The sequence below is a fragment of the Oncorhynchus keta genome, chromosome 29, assembly GCF_023373465.1.
Source record: "Oncorhynchus keta strain PuntledgeMale-10-30-2019 chromosome 29, Oket_V2, whole genome shotgun sequence".
Taxonomy (NCBI): domain Eukaryota; kingdom Metazoa; phylum Chordata; class Actinopteri; order Salmoniformes; family Salmonidae; genus Oncorhynchus; species Oncorhynchus keta.
Window position 1 is genome coordinate 35402206 of NC_068449.1, and position 25569 is coordinate 35427774.

Genomic DNA, 25569 nt, shown 5'->3' on the forward strand with positions numbered 1-25569 from the left:
TTTATTGACAATCTCCTTCGGTATCATATGGAGGAAACACTATCAGTTGAAGTATACCAGTAAGGTGAAAGCCTGCCCTCTGGTGGTCTCATGAATAACAGAGCATCACGTACCTCATCCCATTCGTCTTCACTGCTCTTGTCCTGGTTGACCACGTAGCCAGGGGGCAGCCAGTTGACCGGCGGATCAAATATGGACACTACCATCCTGCTTGGAAGACCTTTCTTCTTCCCCAGATGGTACTAGTTACAGTTGCTCACCTGTTAAGACAGAATACATTTCTTGAAATACATGAAACATGACAAAATTATGGGCATATGTGTCAATAACTAAAAAACAAACTCTCTTACAGCAAATAGGCAAACACAAAGCATTCCATTGACAAACATTCCATTCAGACATTCAACCCTATTCCCTATTCCTGCTTGCACTACTTTTGACGATATGCGAGCCATGGTCAAAAGTAGTGCACTGTAAAGGGTGCCATTTGGGATGCAGGGCAAACTCCATTCCCCCTAACCTGCTGCCAGACTCACCTTCTTGCTCCTCATGTAGGAGAGTCGTCCCTCGTAAGTACAGAACAGGTAGGTGGTGATGGCGTGCTTCAAGAACGAGTCTCCCAGCATCTCCAGACTGAAGCCATCGCTGGCGTTGGATAGGGTCAGGGCCTGCAGAAATGTTTTTTTTTTTTAAGAAAAAGAAAAAAAAGGATTCAATAGAAACTTAAAAGTGAGTGCTTGCCTTTTTCATTTTTTTTTAAGTAATACATTTTTTGTTCGGGGCCTGAAGGTAGGGGATCAGTTACATTAATCAGTTAGTCTATTCAGAGCATCCGAATTGATTCAAAAATGTGGGAATCGAACATCGAAAACACATTTAACTGATATTTTGAATTGCTGGACATACTCATTAGTTAAAACAATCAAAACTTCAATTAGGTAATCAATTAATTGACCAAAGAACTGACTCTGAAAAACTTGTGTTGAACCCATCCCTACCTGAAGGATAAGCCCCGGGTTGGGCCCCAGGGTCTTGGGGCAGGGGCCAGGTGTGTGCCCCCCTGTGGAACTGGTCTCCTGGGTCTTTGAGTAGTCAGGTAAAAGTGCTGTGGTTGTGGTGGGAGCGGTGCCTTTGGGCCACGTCACTGTTGCTGGGCTGCAGGAGTCTGAGGTAGCTTGATTCACGTGGTGTCCATTGCCCTCACGGAGCTCTGTGGTCCCCCCTGGTTTACATTCATCGCTAGGCTGTGGGGGTCGAGGCTGGGTCCAGGGCTGAGGCTGGGTTCGGGGAAGAGGGTGCTGAAGCTGAGACTGGGTCCAGGGCCGTGTTGGGGTTAGATTCTGGTTCTCGTGCTTGGAGAGAGCTGCACAGGAAGAACTGAGGTAGTGGTTTGTGTTGTCATTGTTATTGATACTTCTTCACTCTCCAGTGGAGAACCAGGGTCAGCCGGGAGGAAACGGGAGTTATCACATCCGTCATGAAGGTGTGTGTGGTCGCCGTAGTCACTGTCGTCTTTGGCGACGGCAGCAGTGCCATTAGTGAGGGTATTGGTGCAGGAGGCAGAGTCTGGCTGCTGGGGCTCCTCCTCCTCTGGCCTGTCAGCTTCTGGGTGTTTGCTGACATCACCCCTCTCAGGCTGGGAGGAGACATGACAGTCACTACAGGGTTGCTGAGCAACAGCAGGGTCAGGGGCTGCAGTCTGGTCGTGATGTTTACAGTTCTCATCACCGCTATCCTCTTCCTCCTCATCATCATCATACTCTTCCTCATCACGCGGACAGATGAAAGACTTGCTGTTGATGGACTTCTTCCATCCAAAGTCCAGGATTGGATACCTATAAAGACAGAGTGAGATATAGGGGCAGTATTTAGTGATGGAGAGTAAATGACTGGCTGTCATTAATTATTAAAAGGGATAGTTTTTCAAAATGTCATCAAAGCAAAATGTATCAGATGTACCTGAAGTCAGGGGGCAGGGTCTGGGCTCCAACTCCAGTGTCGCTGGCTGTCTGGGCCCTCAGCTCCTCAGCTGTGAGGAGGCAGTGGAGGCGGTACAGTATGCTGGGGAGACACACAGCCTTCCACCACAGAGAGGCTGGGATGGGGTGGATGGCACACAGCTCTGGGACCAGAGTCTGGAAGGGCAGAGGTAAGGGGAGGAAAAAGCGAAAGAAAATTCGACATCCTTCCAGATGTTTGTAGGCTAGGGCCAGAAATAAAGTAGATACTGGGATGAGGTGGATGGCACACAGCTCTGGGACCAAGTTGTGGAGGGGAGGAAACATCTTTCTAGAAGTAGGAGAAGATGGTTCTCCAAAATACTCTAATCTAGATTCTAGACCAGGGATCAAATCAAATATTATTTGTCACATACGCCGAATACAACAGTGAAATGCTTACTTACAAGCACTTAACCAACAATGCTGTTTAAAGAAAAATTAAATACAATAAAAAAGAAAAGAAAAGAGAAAAAATAAATAATTAAAGAACAACAATACAATAACAGTGGTGAAGTTATATAAAGGGGGTACCGGTACATAGTCAATGTGCGGGGGCACCGGTTAGTCGAGGTAATTAAGGTATTATGTACATGTACGTAGAGGTAAAGTGACTATGCATAGATAATAAACAGAGTAGCAGCAGTGTAAAAATGGGGGTGGGGGTATGGGTGGGGTCAATGCAAATAGTCCGGGTAGCCATTTGATTAGCTGTTCAGGAGACTTATGGCTTGGGGGTAGAAACTATTAAGAAGCCTTTTGGACCTGGACTTGGCGCTCCGGTACTGCTTGCCGTGCGGTAGCAGAGAGAACAGTTTATGACTAGGATGGCTGGAGTCTTTGGCAATTTTTAGGGCCTTCCTCTGACACCGCCTGGTCTAGAGGTCCTGGACGGCAGGAAGCTTGACCCCAGTGATGTTGTGGGCCATACATACTACCTTCTGTCTGGATGCTCTCAATGGTGCAGCTGTAGAACTTTGAAGATCTGAGGACACATGCCAAATCTGGCTCTTGTGGGGGAATTGGGCACGTGTTGTTGTGACCTCTCACAACTGTCTTGGTGTGTTTGGATCATGATAGTTTGTTGGTGATATGGACACCAAGGAACTTGAAGCTCTCAACCTACTCCACTACAGCCCCGTCGATGAGACTGGGGACATGCACGGCCCTCCTTTTCCTGTAGTCCACGATCATCTCCTTTGTCTTGATCACGTCGAGGGAGAGGTTTTTATCCTGGCACCACACTGCCAGCTCTCTGACAGTGTCTCATCGTTGTCGGTGATAAGGCCTACCACTGCTGTGTTGTAGGAAAACTTAATGATGGTGTTGGAGTCGTGCTTGGCCATGCAGTCGTTGGTGAACAGGGAGTACAGGAGGGGCCCCCGTGTTGAGGATCAGCATGGCAGATGTGTTGTTACCTACCCTTACCTCCTGGGGGCTGCCTGTCAAGAAGTCCAGGATCCAGTTGCAAAGGGAAGTGTTTAGTCACAAGGTCCGTACCTTAGTGATAAGCTTTGAGGGCACTATGGTTTTGAATGCTGAGCTGTAGTCAATGAATAGCATTCTCATATAGGTGTTCCTTTTGTCCAGGTGGGAAAGGGCAGTGTGGAGTACAATAGAGATTGCGTCATCTGTGGATCTGTTGGGGCGGTATGCAAATTGGAGTAGGTCCAGGGTTTCTGGGATAATGGTGTTGGTGTGAGCCATGACCAGCCTTTCAAAGCACTTCATGGCTACCGAAGTGAATGCTATGAGTCGGTACTCATTTAGGTAGGTTACCTTGGTGTTGTTGGGCACAGGGACTATGGTGGTCTGCTTGAAAAATGTTGGTACTACAGACTCTGTCAGGGACAGGTTGAAAATATTAGTGAAAACACTTGCAAGTTGGTCAGCGCATACTCAGAATACACGTCCTGGCAATCATCTAGCCCTGCGGCCTTGTGAATGTAAACTTGTTTAAAAGGTCTTGTTCACATCGGCTACGGAGAGCGTGAACACACAGTCGTCCAGAACAGCTGGTGCTCTCATGCATGCTTCAGTGTTGCTTGCCTTGAAGTGAGCATAGAAGTAATTTAGCTTGTCTGGTAGGCTTGTGTCACTGTGCAGCTTGCGGTTGTGCTTCCCTTTGTAGTCCGTAATAGTTTACAAAATCCGACGAGCGTCGGAGTCGGTGTAGTACGATTCAATCTTAGTCCTGTATTGACGCTTCGCCAGTTTGATGGTTTGTCGAAGGGCATGGCAGGATTTCTTAGAAGTGTTTGGGTTAGAATCCTGCTCCTTGAAAGCGGCAGCACTACTCTTTAGCTCAGTGCGGATGTTGCCTGTAATCCATGGCTTCTGGTTGGGATATGTACGTATGGTTACTGTGGGGATGTCGTCATCGATGCACTTATTGATGGAGCCAGTGACTGATGTGGTGTACTCCTCAATGTCATTGGATGAATCCCGGAACATATTTCAGTCTGTGCTAGCAAAATAGTCTTGCAGCTTAGCATCTGCGTCATCTGACCACTTCCGTATTGTGCGAGTCACTGGTGCTTCCATCTTTAGAGTTCTCTTGTAAGCAAGAATCAGGAGGATATAGTTATGGTCAAATTTACCAAATGGAGGGCGAGGGAGAGCTTTCTAGGCATCTCTGCATGTGGAGTAAAGGTGGTCTAGAGTTTTGCACATATGACATGCTTGTAGAAATTAGGTAAACAGATTTAAGTTTCCCTGCATTAAAGTCCCCGGCCACTAGGAGCGCCGCCTCTGGATGAGCATTTTCTTGTTTCCTTATGGCCTTATACAGCTCGTTGAGTGCGGTCTTAGCAAAGGTTTGTGGTGGTAAATAGCTACAAAAAATATAGATGAAAACTCTCTTGGTAAATAGTGTGGTATGCAGCTTTTGAGATATTTTACCTGAGGCAATTCAAAACCTTGAGACTTCCTTAATTTTAGATTTCCTGCACCAGCTGTTATTTACAAATAGACACAACCCGCAACCCCTTGTCTTACCGGAGGCAGCTGTTCTATCTTGCCAATGCACAGAAAACCAAACCAGCTTGACCATGTCGTCATTCAGCCACAACTCGGTGAAACATAAAGATATTACAGTTTTTGAAAGTCCCGTTCGTAGGTTAGTCTTGATTGGAGCTCATTCATTTTATTATCCAATGATTGCACATTGGCTAATAGGACTGATGGAAGATGCGGATTACCAACTCGCCTAGAGTACCAGTCAAAAGTTTGGACACACCTACTCATTCAAGGGTTTTTCTTTATTTTGACTATTTTCTACATTGTAGAATAATAGTAAAGAGATCAAAACTATGAAATAACACATGGAATCATGTAATAACCAAAAACGTGTTAAACAAATAAAAATATATTTTATATTTGAGTTTTTTCAAAGTAGCCAACCATTGCCTTGATGATAGCTTTCCACACTCTTGGCATTCTCTCAACCACCTTCATGAGGTAGTCACCTGGAATGCATTTCAATTAACAGATATCCTTCTTAATGAATTTGAGCCAATCAGTTGTGTTGTGACAAGGTAGGAGTGGTACACAGAAGATAACCCTATTTGGTAAAAGACCAAGTCCATATAATGGCAAAAACACAGGAAAGAAGACCCAGAGTTACCTCTGCTGCAGAAGATACATTCATTAGAGTTAGCCTCAGAAATTGCAGCCCAAATAAATAATTCAGAGTTCAAGTAACAGACACATCTCAACATCAAATGTTCAGAGGAGCCTGCGCGAATCAGGCCTTCATGGTCGAACTGCTGCAAAGAAACCACTACTGAAGGACACCAATAAGAAGAAGAATATTGCTTGGGGCAAAAAACCCAAGCAATGGACATTAGACCAGTGGAAATCGGTCCTTTGGTCTGATGAGTCCAAATTTGCCTTTGTAAGACACAGAGTAGGTGAACGGAAGATCTACGCATGTGTGGTTCCCACCGTGAAGCATGGAGGAGGCGGTGTGATGGTGCTTTGCTGATGACACTGTCTGGGATTTTTTCAGAATTCAATGCACACTTAACCAGCATGGCTACCACAGCATGCTGCAGCGATACGCCATCCCATCTGGTGTGCGCTTAGCAGACTATCATTTGTTTTTCAACAGGACAATGACCCAACACATCTCCAGGCTGTGTAAGGGCTATTTAACCAAGAAGGAATGTGATGGAGTGCTGAATCAGATGACGTGGCCTCCACAAGCACCCGACCTCAACCCAATTGAGATGGTTTGGGACGAGTTGGACCGCAGAGTGAAGGAAAAGCAGCCAACAAGTGCTCAGCATATGCGGGAACTCATTCAAGATTGTTGGAAAAGCATTCCAGGTGAAGCTGGTTGAGAGAATGCCAAGAGTGTGCAAAGATGGGTGGCTACTTTGAATAAAAATATAAAATGTATTTTGATTTGTTTAACAACCTTTTTTGGTTACAACATGATTCCATATGTGTTATTCCATATGTGTTATTCTTCACTACTATTCTACAATGTAGAAAATAGCAAAAATAAAGCAAAACCCTTGAATGAGTAGATGTGTCCAAACTTTTGACTGGTACTGTAAGTCCCCAATATCTCTGTCTCTTCTTCATGCGAATGGGATTTGGGCATTGTCCTGTGTCTGAAGTAAATCCTTCATGTCGTTAAAGAAAAATCTTTATCCAGTACGAGGTGAATAATCACTGTCCTGACATCCAGAAGCTCTTTTCGGTCATAAAAGACAGTGGCAGAAACATTATGTACAAAATAAGTTACAAATAACGCAAAAAAATACACACAATTAGCACAATTGGTTAGGAGCACATAAAACGGCAGCCATCTCCTCTGGATATATTTTTTGGCAAAAACATAATAATTTGAAACCTTGCATACATTTGTATACAATCATATATTATGCGTGGGAATACTTAGAACAGATTTCCAAAATGTTACTCACTTGCAGCTGATTTGCTGATGTTTTTACAGTCTTTTACTTGCAACAATTAAAAAAGGAGAAAAAAAATGTTTATTTGCTCAGAAAACATGGCGGGCCAAATACAATCACCAGCGGGCCAAATTCGGCCCACGGACCCGCCAGTTGGGGATCCCTGTTTTAGACCATCTTCAGAGTTAGTCTTCAGCCATTGGTTCATCTCTAAATATGGTGGAAGGTAGATCCATGGCTTTGTATGTAGACTTGATTACCTGTTTGTTCTGTAGACTCTCCCACTTGGCCTTCCTCTTCTCTTCTCTGCACTGCTGAGGGGCAGTGCTTTCCCCTTCTGGTTCAGGTGGCGAGGGGTTAACAGGTACAGTCTGCAGGCAGAGGTCAGAACTGGATGAGTTACACAGTAGTTCAGACACAGTAACCTTCATGGGTGTAAAGGTACAGATGAAGTGTTCTTCCCATGTCTTTTTATTTTGATGGTGCTCCCCCCCACCATCCATGGAGGACTGTGAGACCTCATAAGGGCATCCTTATGATGATGGAGAGTTGAATAGGATACATCTTCCTCTCTCTCCCTCCTTCCACCTCTCCTCTTTCTCACTGTGAGGAGGTGTGGTCGACATCCAATAGTGGCTGGTTTACATTGGATAGGTCCAGGTTGTACTTGGTTTTGTAGTACTCAGCAAAAGTCTCATACTCCGGTGACGGGAACTTGCTAAGTGGTGTGAGGTCTGTGTAAACGTCAGCCACGTAGAAACGGTGAGGCTGGTCAAAGTTACGATACCTGAGAGAGCGAGAGACAGGGATTAGAGGTCAAGGGTTGGCATAAATGGAACAGTGAAGATATACACTGAAAAAACATGAAGGACACATTCCTAATACCGGTTGAACGAGAAAAGTTTTTTGTGCGTATGGAACATTTCTGGGATCTTTTATTTCAGCTCATGAAACATGGGACCAACACTTTACATGTTGCATTGATATTTTTGTTCAGTGTATAATCTTATGGCTCATATCAAATGAATTGTATGCTGTTTAAATCAAGTCTCTTTCCTATGGACCCTGGTCAAAAGAAGTGCACTATATATAGGGAGTATTTGGCTCCTCAGTCAGGGAGGGGTATGTAGCGAAGCAAGCAGCGTACCGTGGAATGATGACAGCGTCTTGGTAGTCTTCCAGTTTGAAGGTGAAGGGGTTCTGCTTGGTGTACAGGGTAGTAGGAATGCCAGTACGAGCCTCAGACTTCTCTATGTCCTCCATGAATTTAAAGTCCAAATCTAGAGTGATGGAATCCTCAACTGGAAGAAGAGAAAATGTAAACAATGGAAGTTTACATGGTGAATGAATACTTTCAGACATTGGAAATTAACTGATTTGACACTAGGGTTGGGTGGTATACCGTATTTACAGCATTTCTCAGGGTATTTATACCCTCAGTATGATTTTACAATACCGCTTTTTTATAAAAGTCAGAAGTTTACATACACTTATGTTGGAGTCATTTAAACTCGTTTTTCAACCACTACACAAGTTTCTTGTTAACAAACTATAGTTGTGGCAAGTCTGTTAGGACATCTACTTTGTGCATGACACAAGTACTTTTTCCAACAATTGTTTATAGACAGATTATTTCAGTTATAATTCACTGTATCACAATTCCAGTGGGTCAGAAGATTAAATATACTAAGTTGACATGGAAAATTTCAGAAAATTATGTCATGGCTTTAGAAGCTTCTGATAGGCTAATTGACATCATTTGAGTCAATTTGAGGTGTACCTGTGGATGTATTTCAAGGCCTACCTTCAAACTCCGTGCCTCTTTGCTTGACATCATGGGAAAATCAAAAGAAATCAGCCAAGACCTCAGAAAAAAAATTGTAGACATCGATAAGTCTGGTTCATCCTTGGGAGCCATTTCCAAATGCCTGAAGGTACCATGTTCATCTGTACAAACAATAGTACTGTCATGATGTTGCCCTCTTTGGGTATAGCAAGCCCCATCCCCCTCTCCCTACCTCCCCCTTCCCTCCTTCAACTAAGCTGCTGTGGTCAGAGAGAGGTAGTAAATTCCTGAGGAGAAGACCCTGCCACATGGTCACACAGTATAAGAGGCAGAGTAAATTTTCATAGAGAACAAAGGAATTTCTTCCACCTCACAGAACTTGAGGTACGAACACATTTCATGTTCCGGAGAAAGTATAAAAGATCGGTGAAGAATCCAGCTACGAACTGGTCCGTTTGTTACAACTTGGGGAAGCTCATGGGAGACGGTGTGGCCACATTACCATAACGCTGTTTATATAACAGCCTCAGATATGAGGTTTACATCTAATTGTTGTATAAGATGAATGAGTGAGTATCATACTGTTTATACAATTGTACAATGTGATTTTGGACTGTTGAATGAAGGAAAACTCAAAAAGGGAATTGGAGTTAACTAAATCAGAGGACCGCCCCTGAGCCCAATTAGGGTCAAGCATCCTGGGACAGCCCTTTTCTGCAATTCCGAATAAAACCCAACTTTGAGAAATTATCACCAGACCATGTTTTTCTCCATTAGGAGAGGACGAAGGTTGTAGACCATTGCTGAATCTTTTAACCATACCACGTGGTTAAACTCTTAGACTATCGATACCGACAGAATAAGAACAAGGCTTTGATATTAATTACTAGTCTGCAGCTAGGAATTCGGTATCATTGAACGCGAAGAACAACAACCGCCAAAACGTCCATTCCATAACAAACGAATGAATGTCCCTCTGAACTATCCACTCTAACCGAGAGAGAGAGAGAGAGAGAGGGGGGGGGACAAAACTCTCCAACAGAAACAAACTTTTCAACAAAGATCCCGACGACAAATTGAGCGTAAATATATATATTGATTACAATTGTTCCCGAATGACTGAGCTTTCATGTGCAAAGGATTAGCATTTCAAATGTTATCATTATCAACTTTGTAGTGTCTCATCTCAGTTGACCCCCACTTCCCCTTTTGTCTAACAAGCCGCAATGCCGGTTTAGCACATTCCCCATATAATTTCTTGTAACCACATTTACCTTGTTTGTTTGTTCGTGCATTTCTGTGAATTACTTAGTTAGTAATACATAAATGATTTAAGACAATTGATGTATGGATGACTCATAGTGAAGACTGGGTTCATGCAGATATCCAACAATTTACGACGTTTGGAATGACACAAACGTGAGGTAAAATAATTAATTAATCAGAACACTATGGATCCGATATGAAAATATCTGAAAGGTTATATTAGGAAATTATAACCTTGTAATCTGAATATTTTTCCTTGGTGCCCGACTTCCTAGTTAATTACAGTTAGATGATTAATCAGTTGATCGCGTAATACAAATTACAGAGAATATTTGATAAAAACTATAAGTCTTCAATTTAATGATAGTAAAGACACGACAGTACGCAAGTATAAACACCATGGGACCATGGAGCCGTCATACCGCTCAGGAAGGAGACGCGTTCTGTCTCCTAGAGGTGAACGTACTTTGGTGCAAAAAGTGCAAATCAATCCCAAAATAACAGCAAAGAACCTTGTGAAGACGCTGGAGGAAACAGTTACAAAATATCTATATCCACAGTAAACCGAGTCCTATATCAACATAACCTGAAAGGCAACTCAGCAAAGAAGAATCCACTGCTCCAAAACCGCCATCAAAAAAACAGACTACGGTTTCCAACTGCACATGGGGACAAAGATCATACTTTTTGGAGAAATGTCTGATGAAACCAAAATAGAACTGTTTGGCCATAATGACCATCATTACGTTTGGTGGAAAAAGGGGCCGAAGAACATCTTACAAGCCGAAGAATACCATCCCAACCGTGAAGCACGGGGGTGCCAGCATCATGTTGTGGGGGTGCTTTGCTGCAGGAGGAACTGGTGCACTTCACAAAATAGATGGCATCATGAGGAATTAAAAATATGTGGATATATTGAAGCAACATCTCAAGACGTCCGTCAGGAAGTTAAATCTTGGTTGTGAATGGGTCTTCCAAATGGAAAATGACCCCAAGCATACTTCCAAAGTTGTGGCAAAATGGCTTAAGGACAACAAAGTCAATGTGTTGGAGTGGCCATCACACAGCCCTGACCTCAATCCCATAGAAAATTTGTGGGCAGAACTGAAAAAGCTTGTGCGAGCAAGGAGGCTATACAAACCTGACTCAGTTACACCAGCTCTGTCAGGAGGAATGGGCCAAAATTGTGGAAGGCTACCCGAAATGTTTGTCCCAAGTTAAACAATTTCAAGGCAATGCTACCAAATACTAATTGAGTGTATGTAAACTTGACCCAATGGAAATGTGATGAAAAAAATAAAAGCTGAAATAAATCATTCTCTCTACTATTACTCTTGACATTTCACATTCTTAAAATAAAGTGGTGATCCTAACTGACCTAAAACAGGGAATTTTTACTAGGATTAAATGTCAGGAATTGTGAAATACTGAGTTTAAATGTATTTGTCTAAGGTATATGTAAACTCCCGACTTCAACTGTAAATACCTGCAGTCAACTTGTGCACTAGGTAATGTATAAAGCAGATCGCATTAATAATTTTGCCTGTTAGATTATCTTTCATTATGAACCTTACCAGTAATAATTTCCCAAAACAGCTGCTTGAGACAGTCCCCTTTGTTTGTTTAGGATCACAATGAGCAAAATGGGAGCATCGAGAGATGAATGACTCCTGCGGCGTAACTTAAGTGAGGTGATCAATTTGCACTTCTATGAATTTCAATAATAATGTTTGCCAGCTATAGATCTTAGAATTATTAAGGTAGCTATCTAAGATGTGGCAAATAAATTCTCTCCAGATGTGTTTTGCTAACTTGCTTAACATTAGCCAAGTGGTTGACGTTAGCTTGTGTGATCAAGCTTCTTGCAGCAGCAGAGACAATTCCCTCCCGGATTAAGATCCCTCCTGTCTAAGATTTATTTTGTGTGTGCTGCAAACTGCATTTTGAGATACTTGCGTAACTTTATGAGCTGAGCTGTCTGTCTCAGAAGTATTTGCATTCGCTAGAGAGCACTTACCGAGCATCTGCTATGGGGATTCCTTAGTACTTGCTAGAATTTTGTTAGCATTCTGGCAAATTACGTTTTATGGGCTTTTTTCACATTTTAAAATAAATTTCGCCCCTTGTGTGCACTACTGGTAATACCGTTAATCAGAGTATGAACATGTGTATACTGCCCAACTCTATTTGACACAGTACGCATCCCTATGTGGCCTGCTCAAAATGAGTGCACTATAAAAGGGAATAGAGTGCCATTTGGTACTCACCCCATAGGCTTACTAATGGAGTAAGGCCTACAGTACGTGTGCAACGTTGGGCTCTCACTCACCAACACTGAGAGGCAGACTGTGTGTATTTAACAGTAGGCTGAGTGTACATGTCACCAACATTGAGCGGTAGCACACAGCAGACTAACTCACCAACATTGAGAAGTAGAACGCAGTAGGCTGAGTCGGCCTGCGTGGGTTTGAACTCCAAAGCAGGTTTGTCCAGGCGGAGGATGTGAGAGAAGATGTACTGGTGTAATCTGGTGATCAGGTCCAGCTGGATAGCACTTAGGGTGAACCCTGCCTTCTGGAGGTCGATAACTATTCATCCCCTCCAAAGTCAATACTTTGTCGAGCCACCTTTTGCAGCAATTACAGCTGCAAGTCTCTTGGGGTATGTCTCTATAAGATTGGCACATCGAGCCACTGCGATTTTTGCCCATTCTTCAAGGCAAAACTGCTCCAGCTGCTTCAAGTTGGATGGGTTCCGCTGGTGTACAACAATCTTTAAGTCATACCACAGATTATCAATTGGATTGTGGTATGGGCTTCAATTAGGCCATTCCAAGGTATTTAAATGTTTCCCCTTAAACCACTCGAGTGTTGCTTTAGCAGTATGCTTAGGGTCATTGTCCTGCTGGAAGGTGAACCTCTGTCCCAGTCTCAAATCTCTGGAAGACTGAAACAGGTTTCCCTCAAGAATTTTCTTGTATTTAGCGCCATCCATCATTCCTTCAATTCTGATCAGTTTCCCAGTCCTTGCCGATGAAAAACATCCCCACAGCATGATGCTGCCACCACCATGGGATGTTGTTCTCTGGGCGTTGAGGTGTTGGGTTTGCACCAGACAGCGTTTTCCTTTATGGCCAAAAAGCTACATTTTGGTCTCATCTGACCAGACTACCTTCTTACATATGTTTGGTGACTCTCCCACTTGCCTTTTGGCGAACACTAAATGTGTTTGCTTATTTCTTTCTGGACACTCTTCCGTAAAGCCCAGCTCAGTGGAGTGTACAGCTTAAAGTGGTCATATGGACAGATACTCCAATCTCCGTTGTGGAGCTTTTGCAGCTCCTTCAGGGTTATCTTTGTTGCCTCTCTGATTAATCCCCTCCTTGCCTGGTCCGTGAGTTTTGGTGGGTCGGCCCTCTCTTGGCAGGTTTGTTGTGGTGCCATATTCTTTCCATTTTTTAATAATGGATTTAATGGTGCTCCGTGGATGTTCAAAGTTTCTGATGTTTTTTTATAACCCAACCCTGATCTGTACTTCTCCACAACTTTGTCCCTGACTTGTTTGGAGAGCTCCTTGGTCTTGATAGTGGCACTTGCTTGGTGGTGCCCCTTGCCTAACGGTGTTGCAGACTCTGGGGCCTTTCAGAACAGGTCTATATATTTAACTAATTATGTGACTTCTGAAGGTAATTGGTTGCACCAGATCTTATTTAGGGGCTTCATAGCAAAGGGGGTGAATAGATCTGCACGCACCACTTTTCAGTTTTTAATTATTTTTAATTGTTTTAAATATGTACTTTTTTTCATTTCACTTCACCAAGTTGGACTATTTTATGTATGTCCATTACATGAAATGCAAATAAAAATCGATTTAAATTACAGGTTGTAATGCAACAAAATAGGAAAATGCCAAGGGGGATGAATACTTTTGCAAGGCCAAACCCAGACGACGCTCGGCCAATTGAGCACCGTCCTATGGGGCTCCCAATCACGGCCGGTTGTGATACAGAATGGTTCACCACCCAAAGGACATCCAGCCAACTTGACACAACTGTGGGAAGCACTGGAGTCAACATGTGCCAGCATCCCTGTGGAACACATTTGACACCTTGTAGAGTCCATGCCCGATGAATTTAGGCTGTTCTGAGGGCAAAAAGGGGTACAACTCAATATTAGGAAGGTGTTCAGTGTATTGAGAATAGGGTTCCATTTGGGATGCATCAGTGATGAGTACTCACAGCTTTAGGGTAGCACTGCCTCCTCTTGGTGGATCCTGGCCTGCCAATTTGTAAGTCGCTCTGGATAAGAGCGTCTGCTAAATGACTTAAATGTAAATGTAAATGGAACACTGGTCTCCTCCTCGTCATGGAGATCCAGCTCCTCCTCATACTTCACTGTCTCCTTCCCCACAGGCATCAAGTGGTCATCTAACTCACCTGGGAGAGGGAGGGAGAGAGAGATTTATCTACTATTTCTCTTTGGCAAAATGAAGTTAAATATGTCACAGCAGTTAATACCAGGTTCCCCTCTTCTCCCACCACACAGAGAACCCCCCACCCCATCAAATTCAATTACATTCCCCACAAGCTTGAAGAGAGAGGGAGATTTGACGGAGGAAGACAGAAAGAGAGATGGGGAGGGAGGGAGAGATACAATCTGGGACTAGCTGCAGTGAGCTAGTCTAGGTACCAGTCTGTTTAGCTATCATTCCACTCCGGTCATCCTAAACATGGCATAAACTTTGGCATAATGACACAGAGTACAAGTAGTAGAATGTTAGCTAAACAGACTGGTACCCAGGCTAGCAGTGAGCACTACAAGAATAATATTCTACCAATCTACCAAGCTGCATTTTATTTACCTTTTTTGTGAAGCTTTTCACAACAAAGCAGTGCTACTGCTTTCTCTGCCTGTCTTGCACAGTTCATTGTCGGCCCCTGCAGTGACAAAACAAAGTTTACATTTGTCTCAAATACATCCATTATACACACCATTAGGTGAATATTGATGTCCCAAATAGAAACAGTGGGTGCTAAACAATGCTGGTGGATGAGGTGAATTTCCTGCTTACTATGTAGCCTACTACAGCCCTTTGAGCACCTGGAAGCACTGTATAATTATGTGTCTCAAAAGGCACCTTTTTCCCTGTATAATACACTACATTTGATCAGAGATGGAATATATAGGGAATAGGGTGCCATTTGGGATGCAAACCTATAACGGGCACCCGTAGAGGGGAGTTGATGGGCAGGTAGAGGGTTGACTGTAGCGCACATCCTGAAGCTCCTTGGTCTTACACTTGGGTGCCAGGTGGGTAAACGGGTCACTGGGAAGACGGGCACAGTATCTGGGGCAGCCATTGGGGAGAGGGACATTAGCACGCCAGACCACCAACAGCAAAATGAAAACAAGAACCAACAAAAATGTAATCTTCAAATCCAATTTAGCAACAACGCCTGCTTATAATTATAGTATTTTGAGACAACTTATTTGGTTCTCATTGTGTATTTAGTCTTGTTGCCACAAAGCACCCTTTTTAGAACTCTTTTTAGATTTTTCAAGGAAGCAAAGCAGTCCCCATTTCCTCTTACCTGTTGATGTGTCCGATGGCCGTGTTGTGATGGTGACGCGGTGCCCTCCGTCCTCAGAGCGGAGCACGTAGGGAGGCAGGATGTTGTCATCATCCAGCTCCTGTTCCACCTCAAACTCACCGACCCCTGCTGCCTTGGAACACTTATTCCTCAGAATCTGGTGAGATCAAGAGAAGATCTACAGTTGTCAGTATTAGGGTTGTCACAATAATAGTAGAAAAACATTTCTCATCAGGGTTCCCATTTTCCTTTTCTCAAACGTACACGTCAAAATCCCCTTGACATCAAAACTTGATTTCCACAATTAAGCAGCATTCACCAATGACCTCACATATCATTCAAGGATGGCCCTTGTGGACAGGCTCTGAAAACCAGTGTTCCCCAAACAGACACACCAATCAATTGAACATAATCGAGTGGATTATGGTGAAACCAGAATCAGCAAACACAGGAAGATAACTTAGGCTGAGTCCCAAATGGCACCCTATTCCCTATATACAGTTGAAGTTAGAAGTTTTACATACACCTTAGACAAAAACATTTAAACTCAGTTTTTTACAATTCCTGACATTTAATCCTAGTAAAAATTCCCTGTCTTAGGTCAGTCAGGATCACCACCTTATTTTAAGGATGTGAAATGTCAGAATAATAGTAGAGAATCATTTATTTCAGCTTGTATTTCTTTCATCACATTCAAAAGTTGACATACACCCAATTAGGATTTGGTAGCATTGCTTTTAAATTGTTAAACTTGAGTCAAACATTTCAGGTAGCCTTCCATAAGCTTCCCACCATACGTTGGGTGAATATTGGCCCATTCCTCCTGACAGAGCTGGTGTAACTGAGCCAGGTTTGTAGGCCTCCTTGCTCGCACACGCTTTTTCAGTTCTGCCCAAATATGTTCTATGTGATTGAGGTCAGGGCTTTGTGATGGCCACTCCAATATCTTGACTTTGTTGTCGTTAAGCCATTTTGACAGTATTTTGTACTTTGGAAGTATGCCTGGGGTCATTGTCCATTTGGAAGACACATTTGCGTCCAAGCTTTAACTTCCTGACTGAAGTCTTGAGATGTTGCTTCAATGCATCCACATAATTTTTATTCCTCATGATGCCATCTATTTTCTGAAGTGCACCAGTCCCTCCTGCAGCAAAGCACCCGCACAACAAGATGCTGCCACCCCCATGCTTCACGGTTGGGATGGTATTCTTCGGCTTGCAAGCCTCCCCATTTTTCCTCCAAACATAACGATGGTCATTATGGCCAAACAGTTCTATTTTTGTTTCATCAGACGAGAGGACATTTCTCCAAAAAGTACAATCTTTGTCCCCATGTGCTGTTGCAAACCGTAGTCTGGCTTTTTGATGGCTGTTTTGGAGCAGTGGCTTCTTCCTTGCTGAGCGGCCTTTCAGGTTATGTCGATATAGGACTCATTTTACTGTGGATATAGATACTTTTGTACCTGTTTCCTCCGGCATCTTCACAAGGTCCTTTGCTGTTGTTCTGGAATTGATTTGCACTTTTTGCACCAACGTACATTCCTCTCTAGGAGACAGAACGCGTCTCCTTCCTGAGCGGTATGACGGCTGCATGGTCCCATGGTGTTTATACTTAAGTACTATTGTTTGTACAGATGAACGTGGTACCTTCAGGCATTTGGAAATTGCTCCCAAGGATGGAGTGGTTGAAAAGCGAGTTTTAATGACTCCAACCTAAGTGTATGTAAAACTTTTGACTTCAACTGTATGTAGCTAACTATCCCATGTGTGCATGTTGTGATTCGTATTTAGTTGAGTTCCGTAAAGCACTTGGTGACAACTGTTCCTGTCGTAAGGGCTATATAAATAAATTGTTCTCAGGATGTTGTCAGTGAAGAGCAGGAACTTCCTGTTGATTTGATCACTTCCTGTTCGTTTTTGATGTACTTCTGTAGCTCCCTCACCATGATACCAGCCACCTTGTCGGCACACCACGGCCCCAGCACCAGCAGCACTGCCCGGCAGTCCCTCAGCACCTGGGGAAGAGCAGGGAGACATTTCTTTATTTAGCCTTTATTTAACCAGGTAAGTAACTGAGAACACATTCTCTTTAACAATGACAACTTGTGCAGCAAAGCAGACAAGTGACATTAAAGACAAAGCAGACAATTACAATTCTCAGATGTATAGGCTAGGCTGTAGGGCTCTGAATAAAAGTCGTGCACAAATATAGGGAATATGGTGCCATTTGGGATACAAGCTTGGATATGTATATAAGGTCAGACCAGTTTGGTTATGAAGGTGGGGTCTCTGTCCTCTCGAGGCACAGATAGGTTGCAGTCGTTGAGGAAGTGGAGAGCCTCATCCAGCTCGCTCAGCAGACACTCAGAGAGGCCACTCTTGTCCAGGTAGGGTCCACAGTCCAGCAACAATTCTCTGGGCTGGGAAGCATATCTGAGACATACACAGTTGTTTTCCCTTTTCGATCCTAAATAATACGATTGTGGACAGTTGGGGACCTGCTCCTAGATAAGCACTCCTACTAGGAGTTGCTTAACCTGTTGAGTGTAGGGGGCAGTATTTTGATGTTTGGATGAAAAACATACCCTAATGAAACTATTTCTCAGGCCCAGAATCTAGAATATGCATATAATTGTCAGAAAACACTCTAATGTTTCCAAAACTGTCAACATATTGTCTGTGAGTACAACAGAACTGATATTGCAGGCGAAAACCTGAGGAAAACCTGTGCAGCCAACACGGCTGCACAGAGAGCCTTCACATAGCTGAAACATAGATTGCAAGAGACAGATCACACATTACTGAAAGAGAGGAGAGAACCCTCACATTAATGAAACAGAGATTGAGAGCCTTCACATAAATGAAAACAAAGATACAGTAGAGACAGCTCTCACATAGCTGAAACAGAGATAGACAGACCTCACATAACTGAAACTGTGTGAAACTCACATAGCAGAAACAGATACAAGGACAAAAAATGCTAAAACATTGAACAGCCTGCAACGGGGATCAATAAGGAAGGCTGACTGACAACACTTTTCCTAATTTCCAATGGTGAATAATATAATGACTAAACTCCAATCTCCATAATGCTTTGGCTCCCGCCATACAGGGAAGGAAGCTTGAATGCATAACTACGTAGAGTAGACTGTAATTGTACCTTCATTATCTCCCGGTAGGTATGGTCTGTGATTGCCAGGTGACACTCATCAAACACCACCAGGTTGAGTTTCGATAGTGGCAACACTCCATTCTTCAGCACATGCAGGAAGATATGGCAAGTCATAACGAGCACCTAGAAGAACAGAAATGATGGAGAGAATGAGTGGAGGGTAGGGTGGAGGGATGGCATATTGCCTTGAATAATAGATTACAGTGTCGTGACATTGATTGGGTTCATCCACAGAATGATAACTTTCCAGTCCTCATGGAAATGACACCGGGAATTCAGTGGCTGTTGAAATTGAGAGGGGAAAACTTTAGTAATGATATTACCAATGGTATTTATCATGAAAGTAATTGGTAACAATTGGTACATTATTCTGGCAATTGTAATTATATGACAAAATTGCTAGCAATTGGTATTTTCCAGATCTGTGTTCATTGAACCCCACCTGATTTTCGATCATTTCTTGGCTCCACTTTTCCCCAGACCATGAGGAGGTCTTCTCCACGCTGGTGTATTCTCCAACCTGGAGATCAGAGTGGGTCCTAACACTAGCTGCTTGCTGAATCACAGACAATGTTTTATTTATCATTCAAGAAAAGAGGGGAAAACAGAGAAATCTCATGGTCTCAATCATACCTTTAGGAGAAGTGTGAAACTTTTGGATGAACCGAATAGTGGATTTCTTTGTAACTGTCCTCTTCCCATGTTTGGCGAAGTCTCCCCGGATTTGGTGGGAAAGCTCTTTAGTTAAGAGTACTGCAATAAAGGTCTTCCCTGAGCCAGTATTTAAACAGACAATAGTATTATGGTCAAGAGCTGCTTCAAAAAGTTCAACCTGGCAGGGAAGAGAAGGTTACAGTCATTAGATTAAACTGTTGTGCAAGCACATTCAATAACTGGTATCAAAAAAAATACAAAAAAATAAAGATAGATAACCACACACTGACGAATGTTCCCACAGTTTATTTAACAACATTTAGACCCGAAGGTCTTCCTGCTAAATTACGGTTGTTTCTGTTATTACAGTGCTGAGTGTGATGGCGACTATGTACTGTTGTAATACGGTGGACATTGTTAAACCGGAACCTAGTTGTTGTGCCATTTTGAGTTAACACTGGTAGCAGAAGATGGCTAATAACTACATTGTGCCACTGACGAGAAGAGGTCATATGATAGTTGGAAAAATGAACTTGGAATCTGGACATGGGTTACTAATCTGGACGAGAAAAAGCAAACACTTGCGGTATTATCGCTCGAGGGAAGAGCGAGAGATACAGCACTGGAAATATCCCTGGAGGATTTGAACAAGGATGACGGTATGAGAACTTTGATCAGAGTACTGGATTCTGTGTTTCTTAAAGAAGAGAAAGACTGTGCCTATGAGGCATATTCAAACCTTGACAGTGTTACCAGAGACATTCGGTTGCAATGACAAACTACATAATTGATTTAAACAGAGGTACAATAGGATGTGCAAGGACGAATTGGTTCTCTCAGATGTTAGCTTTCAAGTTGCTAGATACTGCCTGTCTGGATGGTAGGGAGAAACAGTTGGATTTGACTGCTTGTACTGAGCTGACTTTAGCGTCAATGAAGTCACAAATATTTTTGGTGAAAAGACGTCTGTCGCGCCAATAACAGATGGAATGCAAGTGAGTGACGCAGCATATTACACTGAGCAGCAGAGAAGTCACGTTCTCAAGACAACCAGACGAGGGCACCTTTGCCCAGCACAAATCCACTGGACAGGAATGGAAGGAGATCAAAATGTGCTATTTGGCAAAGCACTTAGCATGGGATTAAAGACTGTCCTCATAAAAATGAACAGGTTAAACTAACAGAGGAAAACGTAAACACAGATGGAGCAGTGTAACATTGCACTGTTTTCATACAAGTCTGCTTCTGAGATCTGTGTAGTTGAATCCTTAGGATCTGCTGTGATTGTTACTGCATGAACACGCACAGTGTGTGGTGCAAAATGGCTTGATAGCTATGTCAGTGAACTAAATATGGTTGACACATCAAGCAACAGAACTCTCAAATTTGGAGATGGGAGAGTCGTCCATTCTACCGAGAGGGTCAAGGTGCCAGCAAAAATAGGTCAGACTAAGTGTCACATTGAAAAACATGTGGTCCCTACAGATATCCCCTTACTATTAAGCAAAGCCTCCCTCAAGAAGACAGGGGCTGTACTAGACATAAAACATGACAAGGCAGTGATGTTTAAACAACCAGTGACCCTTGAACCTACTACCTTAGGCCACTATTGTGTAAACATTTTAGACAAAAATATCACACAGAGTCCATGTAAATATTTGATTCTGACGGACACAGAGCGCATGGAGATTCTGACAGTCAAGAGAGTATGACCACAGAGGACAAACACAAAGTATTGCTACAACTTCACAAACAGTTTGGACATGCAACAGTTGACAGACTTCAGAAATTACTCAGCAGTTCTGGGAATAATGATGATGAGAGCATTTCCTTTCTACCGCAGATAGTTAACAGTTGTGAGACATGCCAGAAATACAGGAAACCTAAGCCCAGACCAACTATTGGTTTGCCACTGGCTTCCAAATACTGGCTTCCAAGTAATGAAACAGTGGCTGTTGATCTACATGAGTTAGGACCAAGTGTGTGGTACCTTCACATATCGACCACTTCACACGCTTCAGTGCTGGAAACATTGAAACCCAGTGAAATCGTCAAGCACTTCATTAATTCCTGGATAAGTATGCATGGTCCGCCTAAGAAATTGTACAGTGACAATGGAGGAGAATTCAATAATAATGAAATAAGAGAACTGGCTGAGAAATTAAAATGGAAGTGAAGTGAACTGCTGCATGCAGTCCATGAAGCAATGGACTTCTGGAGAGACATAATCAAACACAGAGATCATGCTGAAATTGAAGCATGATAATAGATGTGATTAGAAAACAGCCCTAGATTAGGCTTTGATGGCAAAAAACTCAATGCACAATGTTTATAGTTACAGCCCATAGCAACTAGTGTTGGGTCAGAACCCTAATCTTCCCTCTATACTGGTTGACAAGTCACCAGCACTAGAAGGGACCAGTGTGAGGGCATGGGTGGGGACAGCACCTTTCAGCACTACATGCAGCGAGAAAAGCGTTCACTGAAGCTGAGTGTTCAGAGAGAATTCGCAGGGTTAAACAGCTTCGACCCACAAATGACAAGTACGAGACTGGAAACAAAGTGTACTACAAACGAGTTGACTGTGGAAGGATGGAAAGGACCGGGAGTAGTCATTGACCAAGATGGTGTAGTGATATTTGTGAAGCACTGAGGCACCATTGTCAGGGCACTGAAACTGACACATAAAATGGAGCATAGACCTTCAACCATGACACAGGTAATACTGTTGATGGTTCAAATGAGAAAAACGTTCAACAACAGCCACGTGTTAGAAAACATGGTTGTTCCAATGTGAAAACTGGACATTTACATGGACAGAGAAAGTAGTATTAGACACACAGCAACAGTCATTGGACGAACAGGAAAAGCCAAAGGAAAACACCAGAACTGGTACAACTTGCAGTACCAGGTACACTTCTTGGTACAACAGGGTCAGCTGACCTGTCACTTGTAGAAAATATCAGAATTGAACCAATAGTAAATCGAGAAAAACAGAATGACGTACTTGAAACAAAGGACATGTCATTTGACTCAGCTAAACTAGATGAGCCCAGTAATTGGAGGAAAAAATGAGTGTTTGAGGAAGTCGTAGACATTGAACAAAAATGTGTCTCAATAAAGTGGGTGTGTACCCTTTTGAGGAGCTGGCTGCTAAATAACTCTCAAAAGACTCACAGACATGTGCCTCAGAGTCACTCAGATCTGCCAGAAAAAATGGAAACTTCATTCCATAGACATCAAATCTGCATTTTTGCAGGAAACAGAGCTGTCAAGGGACATTCACAACCGACTTCCGCCTGAAGCTAAGAGCAAAGTAACACTGGAAACTAAAAAAGTATGTTTATGGCCTGGCAGGTGCATCACTCTACTGGTACAACAAAGTCAAGGCAACAATGCTGAGTACAGGTAGACAAATGTCACAAGTAAATCATGCAGTCTTCTATTGGCTTGATCAAGACTGCAATGTGACTGGAGTACTTGCCTGTCATGTTAACGACTTCATCTGGGGTGGCTCACAGACTTCTGCTGTGAGCCACAGCACTGTGGGCACTGCGTTCATCCACCTCTGGCCTGCTCGCCTCCCTACCACTGAGGAAGTACAGTTCCCGCTCAGCCCAGTCAAAACTGTTCGCTGCTCTGGCCCCCCAATGGTGGAACAAACTCCCTCACGACGCCAGGACAGCGGAGTCAATCACCACCTTCCGGAGACACCTGAAACCCCACCTCTTTAAGGAATACCTAGGATAGGATAAGTAATCCTTCTCACCCCCCCCCCCCCTTTTAAGATTTAGATGCACTATTGTAAAGTGACTGTTCCACTGGATGTCATAAGGTGAATGCACCTATTTGTAAGTCGCTCTGGATAAGAGCGTCTGCTAAATGACTTAAATGTAATGTAAATGCTACAACTGTGATTCCCCACCTCAAAGCTGTTTTCCTGGTCGGCCACAAAGGATAAGCTTGCTGACTATCTGACTGAAAAGGTAGCATCCGGTCTTGTGCTCCTAAAGGCACTCAGTAATGGAAAGTGGCAGCTTGAGTAACACAAATAAAAACGTTGTCACCCACTCATTTGTGATGAGGAACTTAAATAATACTTGATGTTTTATTTGTCTTTAAAGAAAAGTGGGAGATTGTTAAAATCATGTTTTAAGTATCCCTATATTTCTGTTATTACAGTGCTATCACTCTGTTATTAGTACACCTGCGCAGGAGTCTCACTGGAGATGGACCTGGCCTGAGTGTGATGGCGACTATGTACTGTGGTCATACGGTGAGCGGTATTAAACTGGAACCTAGTCGTTGTGTCACTTTGAGTTAGCCCTTCTGTCAGGCCAGTCGAAGTGTTGCACAAAAAACATTTAATTTGCGTGCGGGTATCCATCTTTATTCCATAGGTTAGTCTATAGTCATTATCAGATATTAGATCAATGGGGAAAGTGATACCAATGTCTATGTACAACGCACTGCAATCTTTTTCCTAGTGCATAGTCAAGTGTCAGTTTAAACACGTCAGTTGAGCTCCATTGTCAATTGGAATTCCTCCTTCCTCACCTGATATTTCCTAGGCGTGTAGATGTTGTCGTGGATGGCCTCCTGTTGCCATGGGAGACCAAAGAAAGGCCCCATGGGATTGGAGGCGGGGGTGACCAGCTGGAGTCCTGACATGTTGCTTAAGGACTGGGGGATAATGGGGGTACAGTCCTCCACTCGTCCACTTTATCTTTATCTCATTTCCTCATTCTCTTCCTCTACAACTTACTGGTTCACAAAAAAACAGGCATCATGCAGGCTGGATGTTACTAATAATACAATCACTACTAATATTATTGACAAGATCAATAAAAACATGATATTATTATTCACACAAGTATATACTTACAGGTAGGGTCATAGACTCTGTGATGGACCAGGCTGCACTTACTCTGGGCTTCATGATCAACGCTCATCAATCAGCTCATCATACTCCCCCACATCTTAACTAGAGGAGCAGTACAGAGCAATACACAACCCCCCGACATCAAATCCATGAATAGGCCTATTACACCGAAGCAAATAAAACTGGTGTCCTAGATTCTGGCCAACCATGCTAGCTATAACACGTTAGGCTTATGGTAAAAACCAATTTTACCTCTACACAGTTGAAAGGCTTTAATGACAGTGCTTGAGGAGCTGAAGATTCTTCCTTCCTAAACCGCAATCGCAGACAGGGGGAAAACAAATGAGAACGCAGACATCTTGCTTGGAGGGAATGAGAGAGGGCTGGTGTGGAGTGGAGTGGAGAAGGGAGCGCACCTGGTTGGGGGGGGGGGTCTAATTTCTGGATGACAACTGGCTTTTCAACACATTTTTGCCACCCTAAAATCAAGAACACACGCCTGCCCTGACCACTGCTGTAGAACACAGCTGCAACCAATCCCAGAAGTCATTTCAGCTTAGCCAGCACAAGTCCTCGTTTTTATAGAGCGCTCACATTTGCTGCTGGTTAAAAGCTGTTGGCTCTCTCGTTCTCTGTCTACGTTCTGAATGACACACTATTCCCTATACTTTCAATCAAAGCCCCTATAGATGGGTTGGCTGACAACGTCACGAAAACAATGTGCACGCTTCCATGGGACAGAAGTCAGCCTGTTGTTGTGATTCTGCAATGCTAGGAAGAATGACAAGAAACTACCATGTGGGGAATCGTAAGTGGCTTGTAGTATCAGCTTGTTTTATCCCGTTTTGACTGATTTCATGTCAATGCTAATATGGCAAAGATTCGCTAGCTAACCAACAACTGTAATGATGTATTTGAGAGACAAGTGGTCATTGTGCAAATGTATGTGTTCAATAAACATTGGAGACAATATATAGTTTACATGTTGTCAACCTCATCTGTTTTGTCCCATGTTTGCACGCGCGTTGTTTTTGTTGCTAAACAACCAACCCATATATGGGCCAAGGTCAAAAGTAGTACACTATATAAGGAACGTATGGGGTGGGATGCAGTCTCTGACTCCATGAAGAGAAAGAGCACATACACGCATATGTAAATAAAACAAATCCAACAGATTATGTACATCTAGGCCGTGCCTCAAATGAAATGCATGCTGCTGACATGCCTCAACTTTCCCCTGTTCTCATTGCTCTTTCCAAGTCAAAGATCTGTCTGGGGAAGAGCGCAACAGTCTGACTGGT

At 43.2% G+C, this 25569-nt stretch overlaps 1 pseudogene; it reads right to left on the reverse strand.

Moving 5' to 3' along the window:
* LOC118362201 (endoribonuclease Dicer-like) overlaps positions 1 to 25082 on the reverse strand; it is a 32784-nt pseudogene extending 7702 nt beyond the window's left edge.
* Positions 25083 to 25569: the final 487 nt, after the last annotated feature.